The sequence below is a fragment of the Sus scrofa genome, chromosome 9 (genome assembly GCF_054392235.1).
Source record: "Sus scrofa isolate SSC_HxYL_T2T_F1_AM1 chromosome 9, Sscrofa_HxYL_maternal_Yorkshire_Landrace_v2.0, whole genome shotgun sequence".
NCBI classification, from domain to species: Eukaryota; Metazoa; Chordata; class Mammalia; order Artiodactyla; family Suidae; genus Sus; species Sus scrofa.
The window spans coordinates 94,805,211-94,829,984 of record NC_139391.1 but is presented as its reverse complement, the minus strand read 5'-3'; the positions used below and the strand labels follow the sequence as shown (position 1 = coordinate 94,829,984).

At 41.9% G+C, this 24,774-nt stretch overlaps 1 long non-coding RNA gene across 5 annotated transcripts in view; it reads right to left on the bottom strand.

Annotated features, from left to right (window-relative positions):
- LOC110262299 (uncharacterized) overlaps window positions 1-24,774 on the bottom strand; it is a 247,190-nt gene that overhangs the window by 189,045 nt on the left and 33,371 nt on the right. Inside the window, exons 1-7 of one of the 5 annotated variants that reach the window (XR_014816823.1) lie at window positions 15,867-16,207; window positions 15,580-15,695; window positions 12,528-12,693; window positions 11,907-11,986; window positions 7,620-7,776; window positions 3,206-3,633; window positions 1,259-1,420 (exon numbers count right to left, since the gene is read on the bottom strand). This is a non-coding gene — a long non-coding RNA (uncharacterized LOC110262299). Of the gene's footprint in view, window positions 1-1,258; window positions 1,421-3,205; window positions 3,634-7,619; window positions 7,777-11,906; window positions 11,987-12,521; window positions 12,694-15,205; window positions 15,478-15,579; window positions 16,212-22,616; window positions 22,716-24,774 lie in introns of those variants that run through there. The other 4 variants (XR_014816825.1, XR_014816822.1, XR_014816819.1 and 1 more) reach the window with 4 other exon arrangements.

Sequence of the window (24,774 nt, the reverse complement as noted above, 5' to 3'; positions counted from 1 at the left end):
CAATCTTACCGACTTTTCAAGAGTAAAACTCCTGTGAACTTTTCTAGCAGAGGTCTGCCCACACAACTTGCTAAACCAAGAATTGAGTTATTTCCAGCAGGCATTCCCTCCCTCCCCATCTGCCCCTCACCCCTCACCCCATTCTCTAGCCATCTGTTTGTTTTGTGGTTGCCTGTTAACAGGATAGTGGGTGACATTTAAGGGAGATGACCCTCTGCACGTCTACAATTCAAAGACTAGCCAACTAAAATTCTAAAAATTGGAAAACTTAGTTTTTTTATATCATTCTCTTAGTCTCTTAGTGTGGTTTTCCTGTTTTTTCAGTCTGAAGGACCCTACTCTGTCCTTTTCTGGGTGGACAGAGGCAGTACCACCTTCCAAAATGTTAGTGTCAGAGGGAGAAAAGTGGTCATTGAGAAGACAATACTGTTGAGCAGATGTTAAGAGCTGATGTTTCTGAAGTCCCATTTTATGCCCTTAATATATTCTGGGATAATGATTGCTTTACTCTTGCTCTGAGTTTACTTTGATGGGGAATTGTCAAAGTTGCAGTTACACATGGAGGACGTGTAACAATATGGTGTAAACCCTGTGGAAGACTCAACTAAAATCAGGACTCACCTCATGTGATCAGAAATCGGGAATATGGCTTGAACACCTTTAAAGAACTCCTAAATATTTCAAATATATTTATAGAGAACATGTGGCAACTTTCTTTTCACAGATTATATAATCAGCAAATTAAATTTCAATAAGTGGTGACTTTGACTTGCCTTTGAAGTGGCAACCTGGCTTTTCCTCCCTCCCCAGAACACTCTAAGACTCCCTGCCGTCCCCCGTATTCACATGAGCCCAAGCAAGTAAGTCTGAAGCTGAATGAAGCTTCATTAGCTCCATGGGAAGTCCACCTTTGACTTGTTGCCTTGTGTTGCATGAACTAAAATAAAGGTAAAAATGCAGAATTCATACACACCTTCCATGTGGTAGAAAGTATGTGGGAAGGATACTGATAAAAATTGCCCAGGCTGTTGATTAATTTTTGAAATAAGCACATAAGAGGATATGTGGATGGAGCCTGACATAAAGTGAAGCAGGAGTTCCCTGGTGGTGCAGTGGGTTAAGGATCTGGCATTGTCACTGCTGTGGTTCAGGTCACAGCTGTGGCTTGGGTTCAGTGCCTGACCCAGGAACTTCCATGTGTCATGGGCATGGAAAAAAAAAAAAAAACCCACAAAACAATAATAAAATTTAAGAATAAAAAATAAAGTGAAGCAGAGAAAACTCGTTTACCATGTGTTTGTTCGACTAGGAGAGGGGCACAGTAGCTGAGAAGAACAGCAAGCAGTCCTGACTAGATTAGTCAGCTCTAGCAAGAAACACAACTCCTCTTCTCCTCCCTGTGGTATCTAATCCATGCACCCTGTGGAAGACACCTGAATAAGTATTTTAAGTGTCCTAGATGCATTTTGAAGGTAAAACCAAAAGGATTTACTAAGAGTTTGAATCTGTAATATGATAGAAAGGAGTCAAACATGATTCAGACATTTTTGACCGGCATGGCTAGAAAGATGGACTTGCTACTTACTGAGGGGAAAGCTGGAGGGGGCAGCGGAAAGGATGCCAGGGCTGGGTGCGAGGAATTCAGTTTGGGACATGTTTGATCTACAAAAGCAAACAGCCAGTAGGCAGCTGGACACAGACATCTGCAGTTCAGTGGGAGAAGTCAGGAAACACTGTGGGAAAGTTTAACAACTAGCTTTCTGGGGGAAAAGAAAAAGAGGTCCAAGATGCAATAGTGCTTGCCAATTTCTTTGGTATAAATACCTGACCATGGCTGACCTCTAATTACCAACATGAAGTCACGGTCATTGAATATGGACTGAGGAAGAAATGTGCTCTTGGGATCCCAGGCAAGCTGGCTTAGGCACATCCCCAGGAATACAGACATATATTTGGGAGTCAATAGCATGTATAAAAGCTCTGAGACTGAAGGGTGGCACTTAGAGAGCTGGTCTGGATAGAGAGAAGATAGCAAGAAACTGAGCTGTAGGCATTCCCATGTGAAGAGTTTGGAAAATGACGAGGAATCAAAAAAGAGGCTATCAGAGGGAAACTAAGAAAGAGTTTCAAGAAGAAGAGAGGGAGCGGTCATTGCCAAAAGCTACTGATGGGCCAAGTAAGATGAGGCCTTAAAATAGGCCGCAGGGTTTGGCGCCTCCCCTGGACAGCAGCCGCCTCAATAGAGTGGGGGGAACAAAAGCCTAGCCCGCCTCACCCTCACCCTCTTCTCAAAATAGCCACACCTGGATGCAGGGGTGGCTTTGGCAGCTGAACCCCATATTCAAATCTTTAAAATGCACTTCAGGCCTTTGAATTAGAGTAGATTTCAAAATCACATGATATCAGAACTGGGGAAAAATCTGATCTCTTGGCTCAAAGTGGCTCAAAGCCTTAGGAGGAAAGAGAAGAGGGGACAAGCCTATGTTCAATAATTTGAAAAGGGATTTTAAATCTATACAAAGCTCTAGTCTTTGTAATTGCCTGTTGTTTCATGTGACTGTGAATAGAAATTAGGGCCTTTTATCCACGTTCACTGACCAACACCCCGTTTTTTACCACAGCAGAGATTGTACAAAAGTTTGGGAGGACATTTTTTTTTTTTTTTCTCAGAGCCTGAGCAAGTGTTTCTGGTTCCTGCTCTCCCTGCTTTGTTTTCACTGTTGGTTTTCAATCCTTTGCACTGTTTATTACCGCCTTGACGAGGGATGTCTGGGATATTCATTACAGGTAAATATTATCGGTGTTTGTTTTTAGCAATCTATTTCTAGAAATATCTGTTATTTATGTAATCATGCTTTGAGGGTAGAACTAGTTTTCCTTGGCATGGCTCTTGGCTCTCCCTCACTTGGTTGTTCATTCATTCATTCAAAACACAGCAAAGAGGAGTGGTTATGGGCAGGGGAGCACAGAGGAAACATTTTCCAGAAGGAAAATTAGCAGGTGTGAAGACAAAAAGGCATTGGAGAATGTTCTAGAAACAAAACCGTTAAGTAAGACTGGATTGTGCACGTGTGCAATTGGTGAGCTGTGAGACTAAAAGATATTCTGTGCCTAAATTCTTAAGGACCTTAGAAGCAATGCCAAGAGATTGGATTTTTTAACATAGAGAAGTTATTTCCAAAAAGATGAGACTCAAGAACCTTACCCGTAGAAAACTTGTGATTAATTCATCCTATCAGTTCATTGCTATCCACAATGAGCTTCGTCCTCAAACTCCTTCATATAGTTTGACTGCAATTATTTTTTAAAAAGTTCTCGCTCCCCACCCTTCTCACCAGAAAGGTAGAAGTCAAAGTCCTTCAAGAGCTTCTGTCAAATAAGGCAAAGTAAACCCAGCATCACACTGGCATGATTCTGAGGTTGCCGAGAATGTCTTCCCAGGATTTGGCTGGATTTTAAAGTTATTGCCAACATGAAAGAAGTTTTTTCTTTTTAATTTTCTGCTGGATCACAAATTGAATTTCAGTCCTGCATCTTCAGATTACAGGCTATGTCCAGTTAGAAGCAGGTAAAAAAAAAATTTTTTTTTAAAGTTTTCCATAGCCCCTTTCCTGCTAAGGGGCTCAAGATCCTCTGAAACAGATAAGGATGAAGTTAACATCTGGAAAAGTATAGACGAAAAGGAAAAATAGCAGGTACTTATCTTTTATTTTTTAAAAATAAAGCTAGTGGGATATGGCTGTTCTTCTTCATCTGCTTGTTATTATTATTTTTGTCTTGTTAGGGCCACACCCACAGCATATGGAAGTTCCCAGGCGAGGGGTCTAATCGGATCTACAGCCAGCCTACACTGAAGTCACAGTGACTCTGGATCCTTAACCCATTGAGGGTGGCCAGGGATTGAACCCACCTCGTCATAGATACTAGTCGGGGTCATTGCCTCTGAGCCATGATGGGAATTCCCTGATTCTTTTTTTTAAATCAGGAAGCACTACATGTTGGGAACTGCTATAGGAAAATTAATGTCCTGAAGCTGAGCCACCTCCTTCTGCCATCACGATGAGCCAGTAAGGACAGTGTCCCTCGGTCAGAGGGACCTGCTGGGGGTCCCCATCCTGTACCCCCAGAGCACATTATGCTGACATCCGTCCTTAGGAAGTATGAGCAACGCAAGTAGGCATGGGGGGCTGGGGGGACACACAGTGAAAGTAAAAATCTCCTCCTCTCTCTTCCTGTTCTCTGTGCCAGACTCAGGAACTGGAGTGATAACGTGTCTGTCTTTGGGGAGAGAGTTTCAGATTCAATAATTATGTTCTTTGGGGCTAAGTGCTCCTTTCTGTGGAGAATGGGATCCCCAGGGCAGCAACTCTCTATTTAAATGGTTTACAAGGCATTTGGGGAGCCTGTTAGAGAGGCAGATTCCTGGCAGTGTCTCCAGAGGTTTTCAAGTCAGTGGGTCATTTTTCTACCTCCCTGATATGATCCTGACATGGGGACGTTTCTCAAATTGGATTTTGAACCCCACTGCCTTAGTCAGTCAAGTCACTTTCCCCTGGGTTGAATGAGTATCAACTCCTGGTTTCATAAACAGGCTCAGCCTCTTCCGTGTGTGTGAGTGTGTGTGTGTGTGTGTGTGTGTGTGTGTGCGCGCGCGCGCGCACGCGGTAGGAGAGAGGTAGCAAAGAAGAGAAGACAAAAGGAAAAAGAAAACCTGAATCTAGTCTGAAAGCAAGGAGAGGAAAAGGACTATTGCCAAGTAGGGCTTTCCTGGCTTGAGAGACCCAGCATCTCCCAATATCTGAGCTGGGATTTCAGAGATAAGCAGCTTCTCGGAGGTTTATGCTGATTGATATGCTTTATTCTGTTCTAAAGATTAGAGAAATTAGAAAAATATAGCTTGCTAATTAGCAAACAGTCAGCAAACCTTGAAAACATGTGATAGGTAAGGGGATTTATTAAAAGCAATCATATCATGCCCATTTTTCAGAGTTCAGTGTTTCACCAGCAGAATATAAAATAGAGGGGGGAAATATCCAAGATTTATTTCCACATTCACATGCATGGTTTAAATGAGAATATTTCATAACCAAGCAGTTTCTGTACCTCCCTGGCTTGGGAACTTGTTCCCTAAAATAGATCTAAGATATCACAACACATTTCACTTCTCTCCCAACTAATATTTCCAAGCTTAGAAGGGCCAACTAAAAATTGATGCTTGCTATCTGTCTCTACAAGGATTAAACCAAAAGCTGCTGTGACCCCTGACCTTCAACACACCTTGAAAGGAGTTCAGGGTGAAGATCAGGGATGTACTCTGGGAGAAAACTGACAGAAGAGACCTTCAGATAGATATTTTCAGGAGATTTTATGAGCCCAATTCTTGCATCTCCTCATATCTAGAAAAGCACTAAAATCCTTCATCGTAACATCTGTTCCTTGTGACTAGCAATAGCCTTTACAAGACCAGCAGCAGCCTTCTGCAAAAATGTGTGCTTGATTGCATAGCCCCCCTCCCCCACCCCCCACTTCACCAAAATTACACATATATTGACTTTCCCCCCTACCTCTTTGGCTTTTTTTTTTTTTTTTTTTTTTTTTGTCTTTTTAGGGCTGCACCTGCAGCATAAGAAGGTTCCCAGGCCAGGGGTCAAATCACAGCTAAAGCTGCTGGCCTACACCAAGAGCCACAGCAATGCCTGATCCAAGCTGTGTCTGTGACCTATACCACAGCTCAAGGCAATGCTGGATCCTTAACCCACTGAGCGAGCGAGGCCAGGGATCAAAGCTGTGTCCTCATGGATACTAGTCAGATTTGTTTCTGCTGAGTCATGACAGGAACCTCTTTGGAGCAGTTCTGCAGAGCTATCTGAGAGGCTGTCTCCCAGGCTACAGTCCTCATTCTTGCCTCAAGTAAAACTTAACTCGCACATTGTGCTTCTTTTTTTTTTTTTTTTTTTTTTTTTTTCAGTCAACAGAGGCTACACAAAAGGGTGTGGCAACGTACTGAAGCAAAGAATTCAAATTAGCAGCAATCTCAGGTAAAACAAGAGAATAAAACATGGAATTCCCATTGTGGCTCAGCAAGTTAAGAACCCACCTAATATCCATGACGATGTGGGTTGGATCCCTGGCCTCGCTCAGTGGGTTAAGGATCCAGTGCTGCCATGAGCTGTGGTCTAAGTGGCAGACATAACTTGGATCCCACATTGCTGTGGCTGTGGTATAGGCTGGCAGCTACAGCTCCAGTTTGACCCCTGGCCTGGAAACTTCCATATGCTGTGGGTGCAGCCCTAAAAAGACAAAAAAGAAAGAAAAAAAAAAAAAAGAGAGAGGGTGAAAATAGAAGAAACTTGTTTTCTAATCTTGCCAACTTAGTATTTTTGAACTTTCTTCTTCAACCCTAATGGATATCTAGAACCCTCTGCTTTCTCTATCTCATTATGAAAGAAAAAAAAATTGCATACTTCTTTATACTCATGTGTAAATGACTGATAATGTTTAATTTATTAAATCTCCCACAAGAGTTCACTTTTGGACACAGTTCAAGGAGGTTTGAATCAAATGGAAAAAAATGCTAAGCATCAAATTAAAAGTCACTGATCTGGTGAGGGAAAATATATTTGGGGCCCTAAAATCACCCCTGTCTCTACTTTCTTTAGTCATACCCTTTAATTATTTCAGCTCTCTACTCACTGACTGTCTCATTCAACTCATTTATAAAACCCCACTCCACCAAGAAGGGATACTCTGAACCCCTTCCAGCAGACAGGTTTCCTTTTCTATGTGCAAAATGAAACAAAGAGACCAGTAAGAAAATAATTATGGCTAAGAAACTAAACTTGAATGGAGTTGCTAAATACTACTCCATAAAGGAGGGGCAACCTTGATACATACCTGAAGCCCTAATGGGGCAGGAAGGCTGAAGGCTTCATCGAGTTTGACTACACAAGGTCACTTGTTGAGCCACAGTAGAATATTTTGTTCATAATGAGACCTTATTGGGTTTGGTTGCTGTAAGCTTTTCAGGCTTCTAATTATGGTGTTTAGAAGACAATGGAGACAGCTTAAAATAATAAGAATGCTGCTAAAACTAGTAAGATTGCTGCAGTATTACAAAGAGAAATGTTGGTTCTCTGTGTATAGTATACATTTAACCTGTCAGCAAACACAGAACATTTTACAGGTAAAATGTAAAGGATGCATTTAGGAGCCATCACATGAATGATGAGGTTTTGCGTTTTGCTTTCAAAACGAGCTGCTTAAGTTATAATACTAGTTTAATATAAATTAGAGTTTATCCTTTTGAAACCACTTGCAATTTGCTTCTGTTAGGCCCCAGGTCATTATGATGCAAAGTTAAAGGTTCCTGGAACATAATGTGATTCAAGCCTGCATTCTTGTTGCCATGTCCAATTCAGCTGAAAATGAGAATTATAGTGAGAGCATTTCCTGGTCTTTGACCCTTCGTGTGAGCTTTTTAAAAGCAGGGTTTATGCAGAACACTAACCTCATTCTCAGACATTCAGTTCCGACTAATATTAGCTGTGTTAAAAGTCTTAAGTAAATTGAAAACTGTTTAAAAATACCTCATCCCAAGTTTAAAAACAGTGGGCACTTACCTTCCGATTTCCTGCCTTAATACACAAAAAGATTGGCCTGTGAAATGGATGAATGATATTTAAATGTTTTAAAGAGTCTCTCTCTTTTCTCTCTCTGCCACCAATGGAGTCAGGCCACACAAAGGACAGTTGTTTTAAAATCTCCAGCTGTAGCTGACTGTGGGAAGACAGCAACAGTAATAGGAAAATAAAACGTATAACACGTAAGTATGTATTCTACGCCATGTTCTGTTATAAGGACTTTAAAAAAAACTAATTTGGGAGTTCCCATTGTGGCGCAGAAGAAACGAACCCAAGTAGTATCCATGAGGACTCAGGTTCAATCCCTGGCCTCACTCAGTGGGTTAAGGATCCAGCGTTGCCATGAGCTATGGTGTAGGTCGAAGATGTGGCTCAGATCCCGTGTCGCTGTGGCTGTGGCCGGCAGCTGTAGCTCTGATTTGACCCCTAGCCTGGGAACTTCCATATGCTGTGGGTGCAGCCTTAAAAAGACAAACAAACAAACAAACAAACAAAAAACAAACCAAAGAGGTAGGGGGGAAGTCAATATATATGTAATTTTGGTGAAGCGGGGGTGGTGGTGGGGGGACATGCAATCAAGCACACATTTTTGCAGAAGGCTGCTGCTAGTCTTGTAAAGGCTATTGCTAGTCACAAGGAACAGACATTATAATGAAGGATTTTAGTGCTTTTCTAGATATGAGGAGATGCAAGAATTGGGAAGGCGGCCCTAAAAAGTAAAATAAAATAAAATGAAATGAAATAAAATAATTTGCTTTATTTTGAACATAACCCTACCATTAGGACCACTGTTTTGCAGATGAGGAAACTGAGGAGCAAAGAGGTTGAGTAACTTGCCCAAAGTCACACAGGGCAATGATGGTCAGAGGGGAGATCTGATCTCAGGAAACCTGAGTTCCATACTTTTAACCCTTACATTTTAGGATGGACATGGTTTGAGAGGAACATTCCTGAACTCCTGAGGGTTAGTGTGACACAGAAAAGACACATATAAAACAAATGCCATCATACAAAAGTTTTTGGACACTTCCCCCAATAATGACAAATTCATGAAACAGATAAGTCTAAACCTGTTTTCCTTTTTAAAATGTCACTTAGAGTCAAGCTTAGAACAGATAGGATTGGATAAAACACCACACACATGTACACTGTACATCTGATCAGAGCAGGACTTTTTTTTCCAAGACCATACTATTCCCTGTGGTCCAGGAGAAACCAAAGGACTAGCGTGCATGAGCCCCTTCTGGCCAGTCTTTCTCAGTGATGAAGACCACGAACAGTAAGGGGCCACATGGCCACTGACACTAAATTCACCTGCTCTTCCCACACTTTTCCAACCTGAGTGCACCTTCTGAAGACATACTTTTTGCAAGATGTAGTACATTGGTTGAAATCGTAAGGATACAGATCAGACTTAACTTGGTTCCAAAATAGTGTCCAAAATTAAAAATCAAACAGAAAAAAGCAAGGATCAAAACCCAAATGAAACACAGCACCTATGGACCTTTGGTTCCCCAAATACCTGTCCTGAGGCCATGCAGAGAAGCTAATTGCCATGAGTCATGCTTGCCAATCAGTCAGAGAGGATTTGCATGGAGGGGTGGAAATCCCCTTAGGCTGTGGAAGCTCCAGAGCATCAAGGGGATAAAGAGGTCCCTGGAGGCTTTTCTTGGAGAAGGCTTTCCCCTCCAGCCAGTGCTGGGCTGAACTAAAGGACAGAGGGTCCCCAGGGACACTGGAGGGTATTGTGAGATTGGGGAACAGATCCAAGAACGTTCTAACAGTTGCAAGGAGTTATTAGGTATCCCAACTGCCCCTATGCTGACAGAGTTATTAGCATCAGAACTTCCTGCCCTCTGCAAACAAGAGGATGGGTGCATTGGCTCTGATGAAATTCTATTTTAAATCCAGGTGTGTAAAGCATTAGACGAACCAGACATCTAGAAGAGAGGGTCAGAAGTGTGGCACCAGGAGGCCAGATACATCCCCTGTCAATACTTCCTTCTGGGCAAGAAGGTTCCAAATATCTTAGGGAACCTATGTACCTCTGCTCCTCCCTTCACTGCTGTTCTAAAGAGAGCATTGCAAAAGGGAGTGGGCAGGACCAGGCAAAGGTAAGTTTGGGGAGGGGGAAAGGTAAACAACTAGGGAAATAGAAATGAATGGTGGAAAGTGAAACAATAAAGGATCATGGTCCCGGAAGAGACATTTTTAGGGATAGTTTCCTATGGACACCTCATGACTCTCGGTTCTGAACTCAGAAGAGCATTGGACCAGACACAGAATTTAGAATCAGCCTCAGGTCCAGCACATCTTTGATGTGTGACTGAGAAAGTCACTTTACTTTTCTGAACCTCAGTTTGTTATGAACACCAGGTGAGCAGGCAGCGGCATTTGAAGACATTGACATATTTTAAATATACGTGCCTAAGGTCAGGTTCTGGGAAACAGATTGGTGACGAACATTTACAAGGAGGCAGTTTATTGTCATCTCTCAGGATCAATACCTTTGGGACGTGAAGAAAACAGGACTGTGCAGAGGGAGGAGCTGAGCTGTACCTCCAGTGCGAGAAAGGCCTCAATTGGCCCCCCTGAGCTCTGGACTAGGCCCTTCAGGAGCCCCACACTGAGGCCCAGGGCTGAGCCAGAGGGATGTGGGAGGGAGCAGGGATCTGGGGAGATCAAGGCTGGTGTGATGTTGATGAGTTTAATCCTAATTCTCACCCCAAACCTCTAAGGGAACTGGCAAACCCTGATCCCTCCCCTTCTGATGTTTGGAGGGTGCCTTAGTTAAACCTGGCTCTTCTTCTCTGATGCTCCCCCACGGAACCTCACTCTGCCTTTCTCTCCCCAGCACCTGCTCCCTCCCTCACCTCTCTAACCTGCCCTGGAGGACTAGGAGGGAGGGAAACAGAGCCACACCCCTTGTCATCAGAAAAAAAGCCACCTCCCAGGAAAATGTACTCCTGAGATCACCCAGACTTTGGGTGCAGGCTGCCTATAGGGAGGGAGCCTAATCCTGGCAGAGGCCCTTCTCTTAAGCCAAAGACAACAATTATGAGGGAGGGACTAGGCTGACCACCATCAGCAGCAGGCTGTGGATGCCCAAGTCGGGAGAATGAGCGACTGGGGAAGATACTAGACTCTCCGCCATGGGATGGCACTGGCATTGCCACCTCTGAGAACATTATATACTGGGGAAGATGGAAGAAATACAACCACCTGGTACCCATGAAGAGGAACAGGCTTTCAAATCCCAAATCTTCTTCCTGACCCTCCCTGGCCTGAGTTTCCTGGGCTGTACAGCAAGCTACTGTGAGTCATCCTTCTGATACTCTAAGGGCAATCAAATGTTAGTTTTCTTTTTCTTATGCCACCAAAACCTGACTTACCATGAACTGTGTGAATGGACAGCAGGGGTCCCATGGGCATATGATTTTTCTGGAAGCCTTGTGAGCAGTCCATTTGCCATATTACATCCTAGAAAAACATCTGCCAAAAAATGTCTACTAGAGACAAAGTGGAGGGTTTTTTTGGGTTTTGTTTTTCTGTCTTAGCTCTGAGTTGCTACTGATACTTTGTCCTTGGGAAGTGTGAGAGAAATAATAGCAGAAGGAAAGATTTAAGATTATTCAGGGGGATTATAATTGGAACAGTCAGGGTAAGAACCTGAGAATCTGGAAATTCTGAAGTTGTCCTTGGCAGTCATTTTGTTTAAGAAAAACATTTTTTAAACAAACTGAATTTCCAATAAACTTTTAGAGCTGGGCCTTTAATTGCTAACATTTAAGACATACACACACACACACACACATGCACAAAACCCACATCATGACAAATCTTATTTTCATTCCTTCAAATCTGTGGTCAAATTCTCCACATTTGAGTCTGTGGATCTCTGAACACCTTTGTCGTGGACTTCGAGGCAAAGTGGCAACCCCAGAAACTCCTCTTCCATTTGGGGGAAGAAATTTCTAAAAATACTGGTCATTGTACTTTAACCACATAGTCCTAAAGTTGAACTTGGGCCCCATCTTTTATGTCCCCAAGCAGTTGCTCATTTCATGTGAATTTGATTCAGACAGAGCAGTGGGGGAAATTACGCAGAAGTGTGAAGCAGAGAACCAAGGGCTGGGGGTTAGGACACAAGGATCTATGGCAAGAACCAGTGTGGGATAGGGAAAAAGGACTGGGCACAGCTCCAGAGGGGCATGGTCTAAGGTGGTCAGAAAGCAGAGCCCCGAGAAACACAACTGTCTCACTTACCCCAGCTCCTCTCCTCTCCTGCAGCTGAACTTAGAATAAGAGAAAAATGCCCCTTGCACGGGCCAGTACAGATGTTGCCCCTGCGGAGAATAGAGAAAAATAAAATAAAACCCTGGCACCACACTGATGGCATTGTGTTCTCAGGGAGCCTAGAGGGATGTCACAGAACAGACACACAGGGGGACCAAGTCTGATGCCCTGGTCGACACAGAGGGCTCTTCCCGTGGTAGTGATGGACATTTGAAAACTGTCCAATGCCTGCCTTACAGTGTCTTCATGTCTGATGGGGACTGGCAATCTGTGAGAAATGAACTTCAATTGCTTTTGCTGTGAGCTCTAAAAAGTTACTTTTACATCCCCGGAAGGTCCTGGCGAAGCCCATGTCAAGGACCAGTAGGTCAGTGGGACTGAAATAGCAGCTGTGAAATGAACACTTGATACTGTATATAAATGGGATGATCAGCTAGGTGATTTTAGAACTACCTGGGTGGAATTGATGTGTCTTCTGAATGAGATGATGGTTCTCGGCCAGTGGGAGTACCTCTGACACACAGGACAGTAATCAGGGCAAAGAGGGAGGGGAGCTGGGCGGGAAGGGTGGGTGAGTGGTTTGACCTTGACCTTGTTCTTTTTCGCCCCTCTCTTCTGACTCATCCTACAGCAGGAACGCTGGAACTGGTGGGGCAGTCGCCTCCGTGCTGTGTGGGCTCGGGAGAAGGTTCCACATCTGCTGTCTGTAGCGGTCAAGTGCTTCTTGACACCCAGGTCCCTGGTAGATTGGGAGGTTCTGAGAATGAATTGTGAATTTACAGGCTTTATTTGGAAAAGCAAATCAGCAGAGCATTACAGATAATGATCAAGAAAAAAATTCCTAATACTCACATACTCGATTTTGACCTTTTAATTTACAACCTGGGTTTTGAGAGAAAGAGAGGGAGGAAAAGAGAGTGGGAGAAAAAGAGAGAGAGAGCCAAAAGACACAGAGAAATTCGAACAGTAGGAGAGACAGAGAAACTGAGATGGAGACACCCAGTCGGAAGTGGAAGAGAGATGGGAGGTGTAGGGGGAGAGAAGAAGAAAGATATTAGAAAAAATAGGGGCAGGAGGAGGAGTATCCTAGTGGCCTAGCAGTTAAAGACCTAGCATTGTCACTGCTGTGGCTTAGGTGTGATTTCTGGTATGCTGCAAGCGCAGCCAAAAACATGTGTGTATATAGGGCAGGAGGAAAGGGAAAAGAGAGAGAGAGATGGAGAGACACACAGACAAAGGGATGATATTGGGAGATCAGATAGGGAGGCAAAACTGAACATGGAAGAAAGAGCAGCAGACAGAGGGGCTTAACGAAGGTGTAATCATGCAGTTCCTCGAATGGTAACATTCATGTTAAAACACTCATAACTTCCTTTCTTTCCTGGTTATCTTTTCTTATTCTTTTCTAATCAGTGTCAATGTGTCTCTTGATGAGGATGACATAATTCTTTTCTTGGTTTCCAAGCTACATTCACCATTTATGACAACAAACTCACATAGAATTACATTAAGATTGGAAAAAAAAAATTAAGATAGTATTGTGGGAAATGGAAAGAGAAAAGATGGAAAGAAGGAGAGAAAAATCTCACTGACCACCTAGCATCCAGGAAGCTGAGACCCCTGGGTTAGCAGTACTTGCAACTTGGAGGCGATTAATCTGATTTCTCCCAGAATGGTTGGATATTCAAAAACACTCTCAGCATGCAGACTTATCCACAGAAATCAGCTGCCCTTGTAACACCTACTGGATCATGAGTGGCAAGGGCAGGAGGAATGCTGCTTAGGGAGGAACATTTGCTTTTCAGGGCCACACCTGCCACATAAGGAGGTTCCCAGGCCGGGGTGGAACAGCTATACTACACCACAGCCACAGCAATGCAGGATCTTTAACCCACTGAGCAAGGCCAGGGATTGAACTTGCATCCTCATGGATACTAGTTGGGTTCATTACCACTGAAGCACAATGGGAACTCTGAGGATGACCCAAATGTAACGCCAATGAGGGAGAATCAAATTTGTTTCCAGAGTACAGGGTGTGAAAGAACTTTTATTGAGCATCTTCTATGTTCTGCATCTGTCCTGTGTGTTTACATACATTATGTCACTTAAATCACCCATGTGGGTCTGGTATCTCCTTTTAGCTGATTGAAAAGGTTAAGATACATAGGTGCATATCCTTACCTGCTGCCATTCTCAGTGCTACATGCAATATGAGTGCCACACTCACTTATCAAGTAATTTAACAAGGAGACTAGCTTAGACAATCTTTAGATAATCTTTAGCTCAGCCTCAGGTAGTTATTTCCATGCATCAGAGAAGAAATTATTGAAGTAAATTAAGAAGTTGCTAATTTCCAAGTACAGGTAAATGATAAAAAGACAAGTTCAAAGGAGTCTACTCAATATTGGTAGGTGGAGATTCTCAGATATATCTCAACAAAGTCGCCAAAAATGCACTCCAAAAGTTAAATTTCAGAAAAGCTTCAGACTGGTGGGGAATGTTTGCAATGCCCTGAGCTGGCAAAAAGCTGGTACTCATGCTCATTTGTACTTGATTTGAACAAACTAAAAATATTTCATTGTACTGTTATCAGACAGAGGCACAAGTTGTGGATCTTGGGGAAGCAGACTCACCTACTTTAGGCTCAAAGCTGAGCTTTTCTATTTTACACAAATAACATGAAATCAAGCCTTTTAGATGATTTATGCAGATATATTCCCTGGGTATTGCTTCTCAAAGGGAGAGTACATATCAAGATATTGGGCTGCATGGACAGGCTGCTATGATATTCCTTAAATGGAATCTGCACTAGAGAGGAAATTAACTCATCTATTAAATGTTGATATTCTCTTGCATCACACTTCCTTAGGTTTAGCATCAAATACATAAACAGCAATAGCAGTCCTTAGGTCAATTTTTTTCCCTGTTAGATATTCATTTAAGATGTCTCTTCCTTGTTCCACAATTGAAAAAAATAAGATGTTTCGTACAAGGGCCTAAAAGAGCAAAATTATGAAGAAATTGAAATCCACTTCATGTAAAACAGGTAGAACCCAACACTAAGCTATTTCTTCCCATTGCTGTGTAAGCAATTGATGTGCACAGAAGAAAACACAAGTAAACATGAGTTATACCACGGGTCAAAGCGGGGCTTACAATAGGAACTTTTCCTTTCTAGAGAACAAAGCCGTATTTGGGCCTGGGATAACGTCAGACCACTGCCTTGTGTCTAATGATATCCTGTGTGCCAACTGAAAGGGCAAACTTACACATTTACATCTGGCTCTCCTTCCGCTCAGAGAAATCTGCACTGTGGATGCCACCCGCCTGCCTAAAACAGTGGCTCAATGCTTGCGCAAAAGAAAGAGTTTAAAAAAAAAAAAAATCACTGACTGTAAAAATAAGATCAGATCATTAATTCCCAGGAACGCTGAAAATGCGGGCAAGTCATATTAAAACAAAAACAAAACCAAAAACGCTCAGTGCACATCCCAGGAGAGGCTGGATGATTTTCTCTGCCGAGCTATGCAAAGCTGATCGCGGTCAGGCTCCCCCCACCCCACCCCTCCCCCTCCCCCGCCACCCCACCCCCACCCCCAAGTAATGAACCCGCAACACGGAAGGATCTCAGAGCGGTACATACCTTTCTCTGAGCAATTTTAACTTTTCCCATGTCCATTAGGCCTTACAGCCTAATCTTGCTCTGCCAATTGCTCCCATGGTGAGATCATTAAGTAAATTATTTTAAGATCAAACACCCTGCAGTGACAATAGCGTCCCATGTAAGGTAAATGCTTCAAAGGCCCCCCTTTCAAATTACAGCTCTCCGGAGTTATTCATCACCTCTCCGGAGGGCTTGCCCCACCATTACTTGGCTTTTTGCCGCAGGCGAAGGTAGCACTGCTAATTGGCCTCTGTAACAAAACTGACCTGTGGACAGGATAAAACTTGTTTGGCGCTTAGAGACAAAAATTATTCAAGGTTAAAAACACATGAATGCCCTGGCTACGTCACCAAAAAAAAGGGAGTGAATGAATGTCTTCCCCTGCGGTTCGTCATGTGAAAGAATGCGCTCCCGGCGCGCCTGGGTCAGACAAAAGCTCCTTCAGGTAGCCGAGCCCGGCCCGAGCCTCAGGGATCCTTTTCTCCTCCGCTTTCCACCCCCCTCTCCTCTCTCCTCTTCGTTGTCCTCTTCTTTTTAAACTCCAGGACGAGGAGCTCCAACCTTTGCTTTGGTCTTTGGGCCCCCCTTCCGGGGATGGCCTTTGATCTCCCGGGATAATAGCAGATGGAGCAATTTAACTGCTCCATACAGGTGCAGAGAGTTTACTTGACAGGTTGGGGCTTTTATTTCTAGCACATTAGCCAGGCGCATACAAATGGGTTTTTGACAGACTCAAGCAGGTAAAATAGCACGGAGGCTCCGCAAAAGCGCGGTCACACCTGCTTGGATTGCACGATTTGAAAATGCTGTATGAATTAAAGACAGGTAAATCCTCGGAGTTCCCTGCCGAGTTCCTTGCGAAGGTGGTGTGTCGCCGGGGAGAATCCCCAATGAGTAAACGACAAATGAACTCCTTGATCTTGTGCTCAAAAGAAGCAGGGCTCAGGCAAGGGGATTTCAAATCAGTGCTCCTTCTCGAGGCGGTAACACTTCATTGATATTCATCAACAGTCGAAAAGAAATGGAAAAGTCTTTCTGCTATTTCCCCTTTTGCTTCCTCTGAGGCTGACTTTCCTCTCCTCTCTTGCCTAGACCCCATTCTTCCTCTCTGCATCAAAGATTGCCATAAACAAATGGTGTCTATATCATGAGACAGCTTTTCCAGTGAGAAACCTTTAGTTATGCACAGTCTAGGAATGGTCCATAAGCTGTTAAAAAAGTTGCTGGGATAGTTCAAGCATTTTTCTATATGAAAAAAAAAAAAGTTTTGGTGTTTGGCAAGCCCTTCATCAGTTAGTTCTCTTCTTACAGAAACACGCATCCTGTAATTTTTTTTTAACTTTTCCAAGTTGAATACATAATTTTCTTATCACAAAAATATTCCAGAACATTTGTTTTGTGAAATGGCACACTGAGGAAATTTTAAAGTTGCATCAAGTGATGTTATCTGGTGATAGCATTTCCTTCATTTGATTATTTTACAGACACATTTGTGTCAATATTCTCTGTTATCCAGTTAGATTGTAAACCAATAATTGAGTCAAAGCTTTCCTTTTATCATTTCTATTTTGGTTTAACAGTTTCAAAAGCTTTGCAGTGCTGACTTTACTCATTCTCAATAATGTTAGTAGCCACTGCAGTCAATAATTTACAGTTTCTTGGGAAAAGGGTAATCCTTTCTTCACTGGGCTTCCAACACAAGCAAGATTAAACCTTTCTTTTCTTTACCTTGCTCCTCACTCAAGAAACTGAAGTGCCTATACATTTACAAAATGGGACAGATCTAGTCCAATCTGTCTGAAAGGTGGGCTCCTAACAAAGGTGTGACTTTGAAAGGCACAGTATTTCCTCCACCTTCTTTGAGCAGATTTTGTACCTAGAATTTGCCAGTACCTCCTTCACTGAGATCACAAACTTGGCTCCAGCAGTATTACATAGAATCATAAGATTTCAGAGAACACTCCCCAAGTTTCATAGCGGAACTATAAATAAAGATGAGAAGCTAAGAGCTGGAGGTATAAAGTGAGTTATTTTCTAGGAATAAATTATATTTGTTTGCCCATTCAATAAATTCCTCCAACACTGGCAGTGTAGAAGGCACTAGGGGGCATGCACGGATGAACAAGGCAGTCAGAATGAGGCCCAAGGAGCCCCTCCCTCTTAAAGGTATATGGGTATGTGCCAATGGAGGGAGTCTGGGTAAATGAATAATTAGCAAAAGGCATATTAAGCAGTTAAAGTTTGCTGTACATAGAATGTGACAGCAGCGCAGAGGGAAGAGATTTGCCCCCTGGCTCTAACAGGGGAGTTGGTGACAAGTTCACAGAGGAAATGATTTTGAATAATCAAAGATTCCAAGTCACAGATGTGTTCAAACTGTTTGGAAAAATGTCTATTGGTAGGTTACAGGGTATTTGGGAGGGAATCACATGAATGAACCAGGGAACAAAGCTCCCCCTGATACATGGTGGTCATTGCATGTTGGAGGTGACATCATATTCAGCATAGACATTCTCACAAATGGCCAGGTAACACTATCCTAAAATCTGTGTAAAGTATGACCATCAGGTAAAAGTCATTCATTGAGCAAGTATACTAGAGCTTTTTGATTCACACAAAATAGCTTTTCTTTGAAGGTTTTGGGAATTGCTTTTAGAGCTAACATGTTTTAAGAGATTCCTCAAGAGTGACTTATCCATATTTTGAAAATGATTTTGACTTTGAAAAAGAGTGAAAACTAATGTGGAATTGAGACTGGGGTTTGGGATGGAAGTATTCTAAAATGAGGTTGTGATGATAGTGGTACAATTATAAATATAATAAAATTCATTGAATTAAAAAATTTGAAATTAACCTTGATGATCAAAATAAGTATTACAACTTTGTTTTTGGAGAAAAACTGTAACTATAAACCAGTTAAGTAAGATCTATACTCTCACATGGTACATGAATTGTTTCTAAAAGGCAAGAGACAAGAGAAGATCCCCCAATTTTTGGAACAATGATTTTCAAAGAGTAAATACTTCCAAAACTAACTATTTAAAAAGTAAATAGATTTGTATGTGAGAAAATCAGCTGTATTTCTTTAAAATGTATTTGTCTTACTTTGTAGTCATACTTTGGTATGTCCAAAGGGCATAGATTATAGCCCTAAATGGTTGTGGTGGGGACTGAGTGGGCCTATAATCTTTCTTCTCTTCTCTGATATGCCAAAAGACCAGCTGCAGGTTATTATGATCTTGCAACTAAGTTCTGGCCAGTGGAATAGGAGGGGAAGTGACGTGCACATCTCCAGGTTGAGTCTATAAAGGGGAGGAATGTACCATCCTCTTCCTTGTCCCCTTCCCACTAACTAGAATGCCCACATGATGGTGATGAGTCATCTCTGTACTGCAGTGATGGAGCCAATAAGCCGAGGATGGTAGAGAGTATACAGGGAGGCTAGGTCTGAAACTGTGCAACTGCCATCCTATTCCTGGAAGACTAATTCCAAGACAGTTTCATAAAGGGGAAATCAACTTCTGTATTGTTTATGTCCCCACATTTTGGGTCTCTGTTATAGCAAATTGAATCTCCATCTTAATAAATAGGGGTGGCTTGAACAAGCGTATATGAAATGCTCAGAACAACTATTCCCAATACCAAGAATGCAATGAAAAGGATCTATTTTAATGAGGGTGTGTTTAGTGGCATCTATGTAAGAGTTGGAACCAACTTTCTTGTCATACAGGGAACTCTGCCATGAGGCTTTTACTCAAGCTAAACTTTTTTTTCTCATATTTCAAAACACAACTGCAATGCCACAATCTTTTTTTTTTTTTTTCTTTTTCCCTCACTGAAAGAAGCTATCGTGTGTCTGGGATTGTGACTTTAGAAATTATGAAAGTGTGCTAGAGAGAGAGGTCATAGGCAGAGTGTCAGCTATCTCTAAACCAAGAATATCAGGATAAACTAAACCTTTCATGTGGGGGAGGAAAGAGAGGGAGATAGTTTAGTAGACTGTGCTAGACTCTTGATCTGATTGTCACAGCACCTCTGCCTTCCACATGAAGCCGCTAAAGCTCAGAGAACTGGACGGCTTGAACAAGCTCAAAGACTTGAAACAATTTGTCCAAGATCATGTGTCTAGCAAGTGGTCAGGCTGGAATTCAAACCTATTCAGCTCTAGACTATATGCCCGTGTCCCTCTCACTCCCCTAAATGCATACGTTGAAATCCTATCCCCCCAGTGTGATGATATTTGGAGGTGAGGGGTGATTAGGCCATGAAGGTAGAATGCCCATGAATGGAATTAGTGCCCTTGTAAAAGAGATCCCAGAGAGCTCCCTTGCCCCTTCTGCCATGTGAGGACCAGAAAGAAGGCCATCTAGAAACCAGGAAGAGGGCCCACACCTGACCATGCAGGCATCCTGATCTCAGACTTCCAACCTCCAGAAGTGTGAGAAATATATTTCTGTGGTTTATAAGCCATCTAGTCTATGGTGTTTTTGTTACAGCAGCCCAAACAGTCTAAAACACACTCTATGATAGAACTCAGCCACTAAAATACCACCTTCTTTTGGTCAATGCTTTTACCAGTTTACCAAAGTAAATTATCTAATCGTATGTCTATGTTGCTTATTCAACCCAAGTCGACATATCCCTTAGTCATTGACAATTCCATCACTCGATTGTATTTTCCTCTTACTTAATGTATCCCTTGTTTTTTGTCTTCCTGCCACCGAAGGTTAAACTCTGTTCAGTTACCTGCTGCTGCACCCTCGTGCTCAGAACGCTACCTGGAACACCATAGCCTCTCTACCGCTATTCACTGAGTGAAAGAGTGATCAGATGAACCCAAAAACTGCAATCACAATGGTTGGTTCAGAGCTGCCATGGTATTCACCAACTCTCTTTGTCCCTCTGTATGTCATCTGTTATCAGAAGGCCGGTGACATAAGGAGGCCGTGTGCAGGCCATATCTCAGAGCATGCTCTGCATCTTTTACTACTAGTTTGACTTTATCACCATTTACTAATGCTTTTGCAAACCACCCCAAATGCAGCATTTCGTACCTGTTTAACAAGGTGCACTGAACAAGACTCTCTAGGTAGTGACATTAATCCCTGAACTTCAGTGATGTGTCTTGTTGACTTAAAATGAAGAGGTTACCTGGCTGCATGTTCTGAAATTTTGCCTGGATGATGAATCTGAGGAAGGACATCTATCCCCCTGCCCCTTCTCCAGGAGGAGAGGATTCTGACAGACGAAGGGCAGCTTCCAATGGAGAAGGGTCCTCATGGCGCCAAGGCCTCTGAGCAGTTAGCTCAGCCTCCAAGGGGAGCCTAGACATCTGATAAAGCAAGAGAGTCTATAGCCATTTGGGGCTGGAAAATTGTGTTCCTCCAAGGGGAATTAAAGCAGAGTTGAGAAATTGCAAGGAAAATGCTGTTTTTATTAGAATACATTAGAAATGTAATAGAATGCTCGAGGTTTTTATGGTAGGTAAAGATCACAAACCTAAATTCTATGAACTTTTACCTCCTTGCTCATTCCTATTCTCAGATACCATTAAATGTTAATCATCCCCAGGTCAGTTTCTTCCCCTTTTAACTTGTCTTGAGTCTGATCATTACGTACTGAAATTCCTTGAGATTTAGTCCTTTTAATGCTTATTTTACTCACTTTAAGGTGATTTTATTCACTTGTATAATTTCAAGCACCATCTATATGTTGGTGGTTTCTCAATGTATATTCTCTGTTCACATCCTCTCTGAGTTCCATCCCATATGTCAGCCCATATGTCAGGTAGATTATGTCATTCCACACATCTCCCTGAGGTCTCTCCTTAGATGTTTCACCAGCACTTCAACCTTCAAACCTCTAAAATGGGAATTCAGAATTTCCAGTCATCTCCTCAACCTGCCTTCTTGTGTTTCTAGCTCATAGATGGCACCTCTGAGAAATGCATGGCTGAAGTCTAGAAGCCTAGAGGTCATTCCTGACTTCTCCCTCACCTCATATTCCACATCACATCAATGTCCAAATCCCGTGGTGTTTGTCTTTGACACCCCTCCTTGATCCATCCCTCCATTTCCACCTACACTCACCTCCTAGGCCTGATAATATCATCCTTCAGGCAGACCTGGTAGATTCAGGTGGACTCCTCCAGAGCCCTGCTTGCTTATTATTTTCCTCCAGAAATTTCTTGCTTTCCTTCAGTTTCATCTCCACACTGCATCCAGTTATCTTTCTAAAATGCAGATGTGTTTAAGTCACTTCCCTAGTTAAATTCTTCATTACTTGCCACTGGTCCTAAGATAAAATGCAAAAGCCTCAGTGTGGCAGAATGCCCGGCAGCATCAGCCCTGCCTAATGGAAGCCTCACCCAGGGGCCCTCTCCTGCCCACTCTAAGGACGGGCCCTTCCATGCTGCTCCCTGTGCTCCAGATGTTCTTCTTCCTCCTCTTTGTCTAGTTAAACCTTGAGCACCCTCCAAGCTTCAGCCTAAACATCGTTTTTCTCGGGGCAGTCTTGTCTGCCCAGAACCCCACCTAAGTTAGACCCCCGTGTGTTCTTGTTCATAACTTTTGCCCCCTTGTTACCATCACATCCCCACACCCAGCTCAGCGTGCAGCCCTTGAAGAATCTCAGTGACATAATGGAATGTCATTGCAAATCCTCACGGGCTGGGCCTGGAGTGAGCCAGACTCTAGCTATGTAATATTTTTAATGACAATAGGGTTATGTTAGATATCCCTCAAGTGAGAGGGATATGTTTGTGCAAGTTACCAGTATATGTTGTTATCTGATGTAACAGGGTAGTATGCTGCTAGAAAGAGCTAGAGGAAATCAGTAGGATGAAATAACCATTTAGAAAACATAAATGGCTTTAAAAAATTCTCTTGGTACATGCATACACACATGCACACAGCAAAGCAAGCAAAGGAACAATTAGAAAATATCCAACAAGAAACACACAACATTGTGTTTTTAAAAACCTTGAAAAAAATCATAAAAAAATATGAGAGACATACCAAGTTCCTGGGTAGACATCCGTCTTGTAAAATTGTTGGTTCTTGCTCTCTCACTCTCCCTCATCAATGGCTTTTGTAGGGGGATACTTTAAAATTTCCCTGGAAGAATTGAACAGACAAAAGTAATCAATAAAATGTTTTAAAAGAACACTATGGCAGGAGTACTTGCATAGTTAAATACTAAAATATAGTCCGATGCCAAATAATTAAATAGGGGAGATAATATTATGAGAACTGACAGATAGAACAAAGGAACATAATAGAAATTTCTGAAACATCTGCATACATGTGGGATCTTATTGTATGCTAAAGATGACATTTCAAATTAGTGAAGGAAATAATTTTTTTTTTGTCTTTTGTCTCTTTAGGGCTGCACCTGCGGCATATGGAGATTTCCATGCTAGGGGCCGAACAGAGCTGTAGCTGCCAGCCTGTGCAGCTACAGCAATGCCAGATCCAAGCCATGTCTGCGACCTACGCACCACAGCTCATGGTAATGCTGGATCCTTAACCCACCAAGCTAGGCCAGGGATCGAACCTGCAACCTCATGGTTCCTAGTCGGATTTGTTTCCACTGTGCCACGATGGGAACTCCAGGGAAATAATTTTTTAAATTGAAGTATAGTTAATGTACAATATTATATGTTATAAGTGTATAAAATAGTGATTCACAATTTTTAAAGTTTATACTCCATTTATATTATAAAATATTGGTTGTATTCCCTGTGTTGTAAAATATTTCCTTGTAGTTTATATACATATAGTTTGTACCTCTTAATCCCCTATCCCTATATTTCCCTTCTCCTCTTCTCTCTTATGGGAAAAATAATTGCTTAATAAATGTTATTGGGTAATTATCTAATTAGAATCATTACTGTGAGATCCTTACCTCATTTTACACCAGCTGTATTAATTATGCATTAAAGAGAAATTATGTACCAAAGTCAGAAATCATTAAAGAAATGATGGACAGGTATGACTACACAAAGTTTCCATATTCTACCAAAACCTACCATAAATAAATTCTGATGTCAAACAATAAACTGGAAAAATACTTAAAACATAACTGATCACAAAAAGGGCGAAAATGTTAACAGACAATTTACAAAAGAAGAAATACCAATAGTAATAAACAGTATGCTCAGTTTCACTAGTGAACAATACAAATTAAAACAAGATACCTTTTTACTAACAAATTTATAAAGGTTAACTAAAATGATAATATTTGTAATCTCATGGATTTGTAGAATGTCTATTGTTCCTCACACATTTACAGATGGAGACTGTGTGGCTTGCTCCCCCCATGCCTAGCATAAGCTGGCATATTGCAGTTGTTCAATAAATACTGTTTAAATGAATGAATACTTTCTAATGTCTGTGGGTTTTAGGAAACATGTTCTTTCAAGAACTCTTGATGTAATTAACATGGTGTTTTTCGTTGGCATTTAGATACTAACTACCAAATGTCTTAAAAGTTCGTATGTATTTTGGACAGTGCAACCATATATGATCCAATTTGCCAAATAGGCCTGGCTTACCCACCTATTATCCTGATATAATAAGTAATAGTACCCCCATTCACTCTTAGAGGTCCTGGTTGGGATGGATGATCAAAATATATGGTCATGATATTCAGCAGTGAGCACATAATAGTGAATGTGTGTTACAAAATCCTTTTGAACTTAATATTGTCAGACTCACTTATAATTGTAAAAAACAAACAAACAAGAAATGACTTAACTAAGAAAAGAGATCATTTAAATCAGTGTTTGTCATCTCAGAAGTAATATTAGAATGACCAGGGACATTTTAAAACACTATGGATACCCAGGTCCCTTCCTAGACTGAATGAATCAGAACCTCAAAAAGTAAGGAAGGCTTGGTCATCTGTTTTTTCATAATCTTTCCAAGTGATGATAATGTGCAACCAGAGTGAGAATCACTGAGTTAAATAATCTAAAGCGCATATCCACAAAGTGGAATATTCTACAGACATTTAGGATGCTGCTCTTGGACTGTAGTGATTCACAGGGAGAAGTAGTTGTAATATATTAGAGTAAAAAAAAGTAAGTAACAAAGCAGCACATTCTTTAGAATCTCATTTTGTTTTAAATATACATATTTTTAATTGTGGTAGAGTAAATATAATATTTACCAT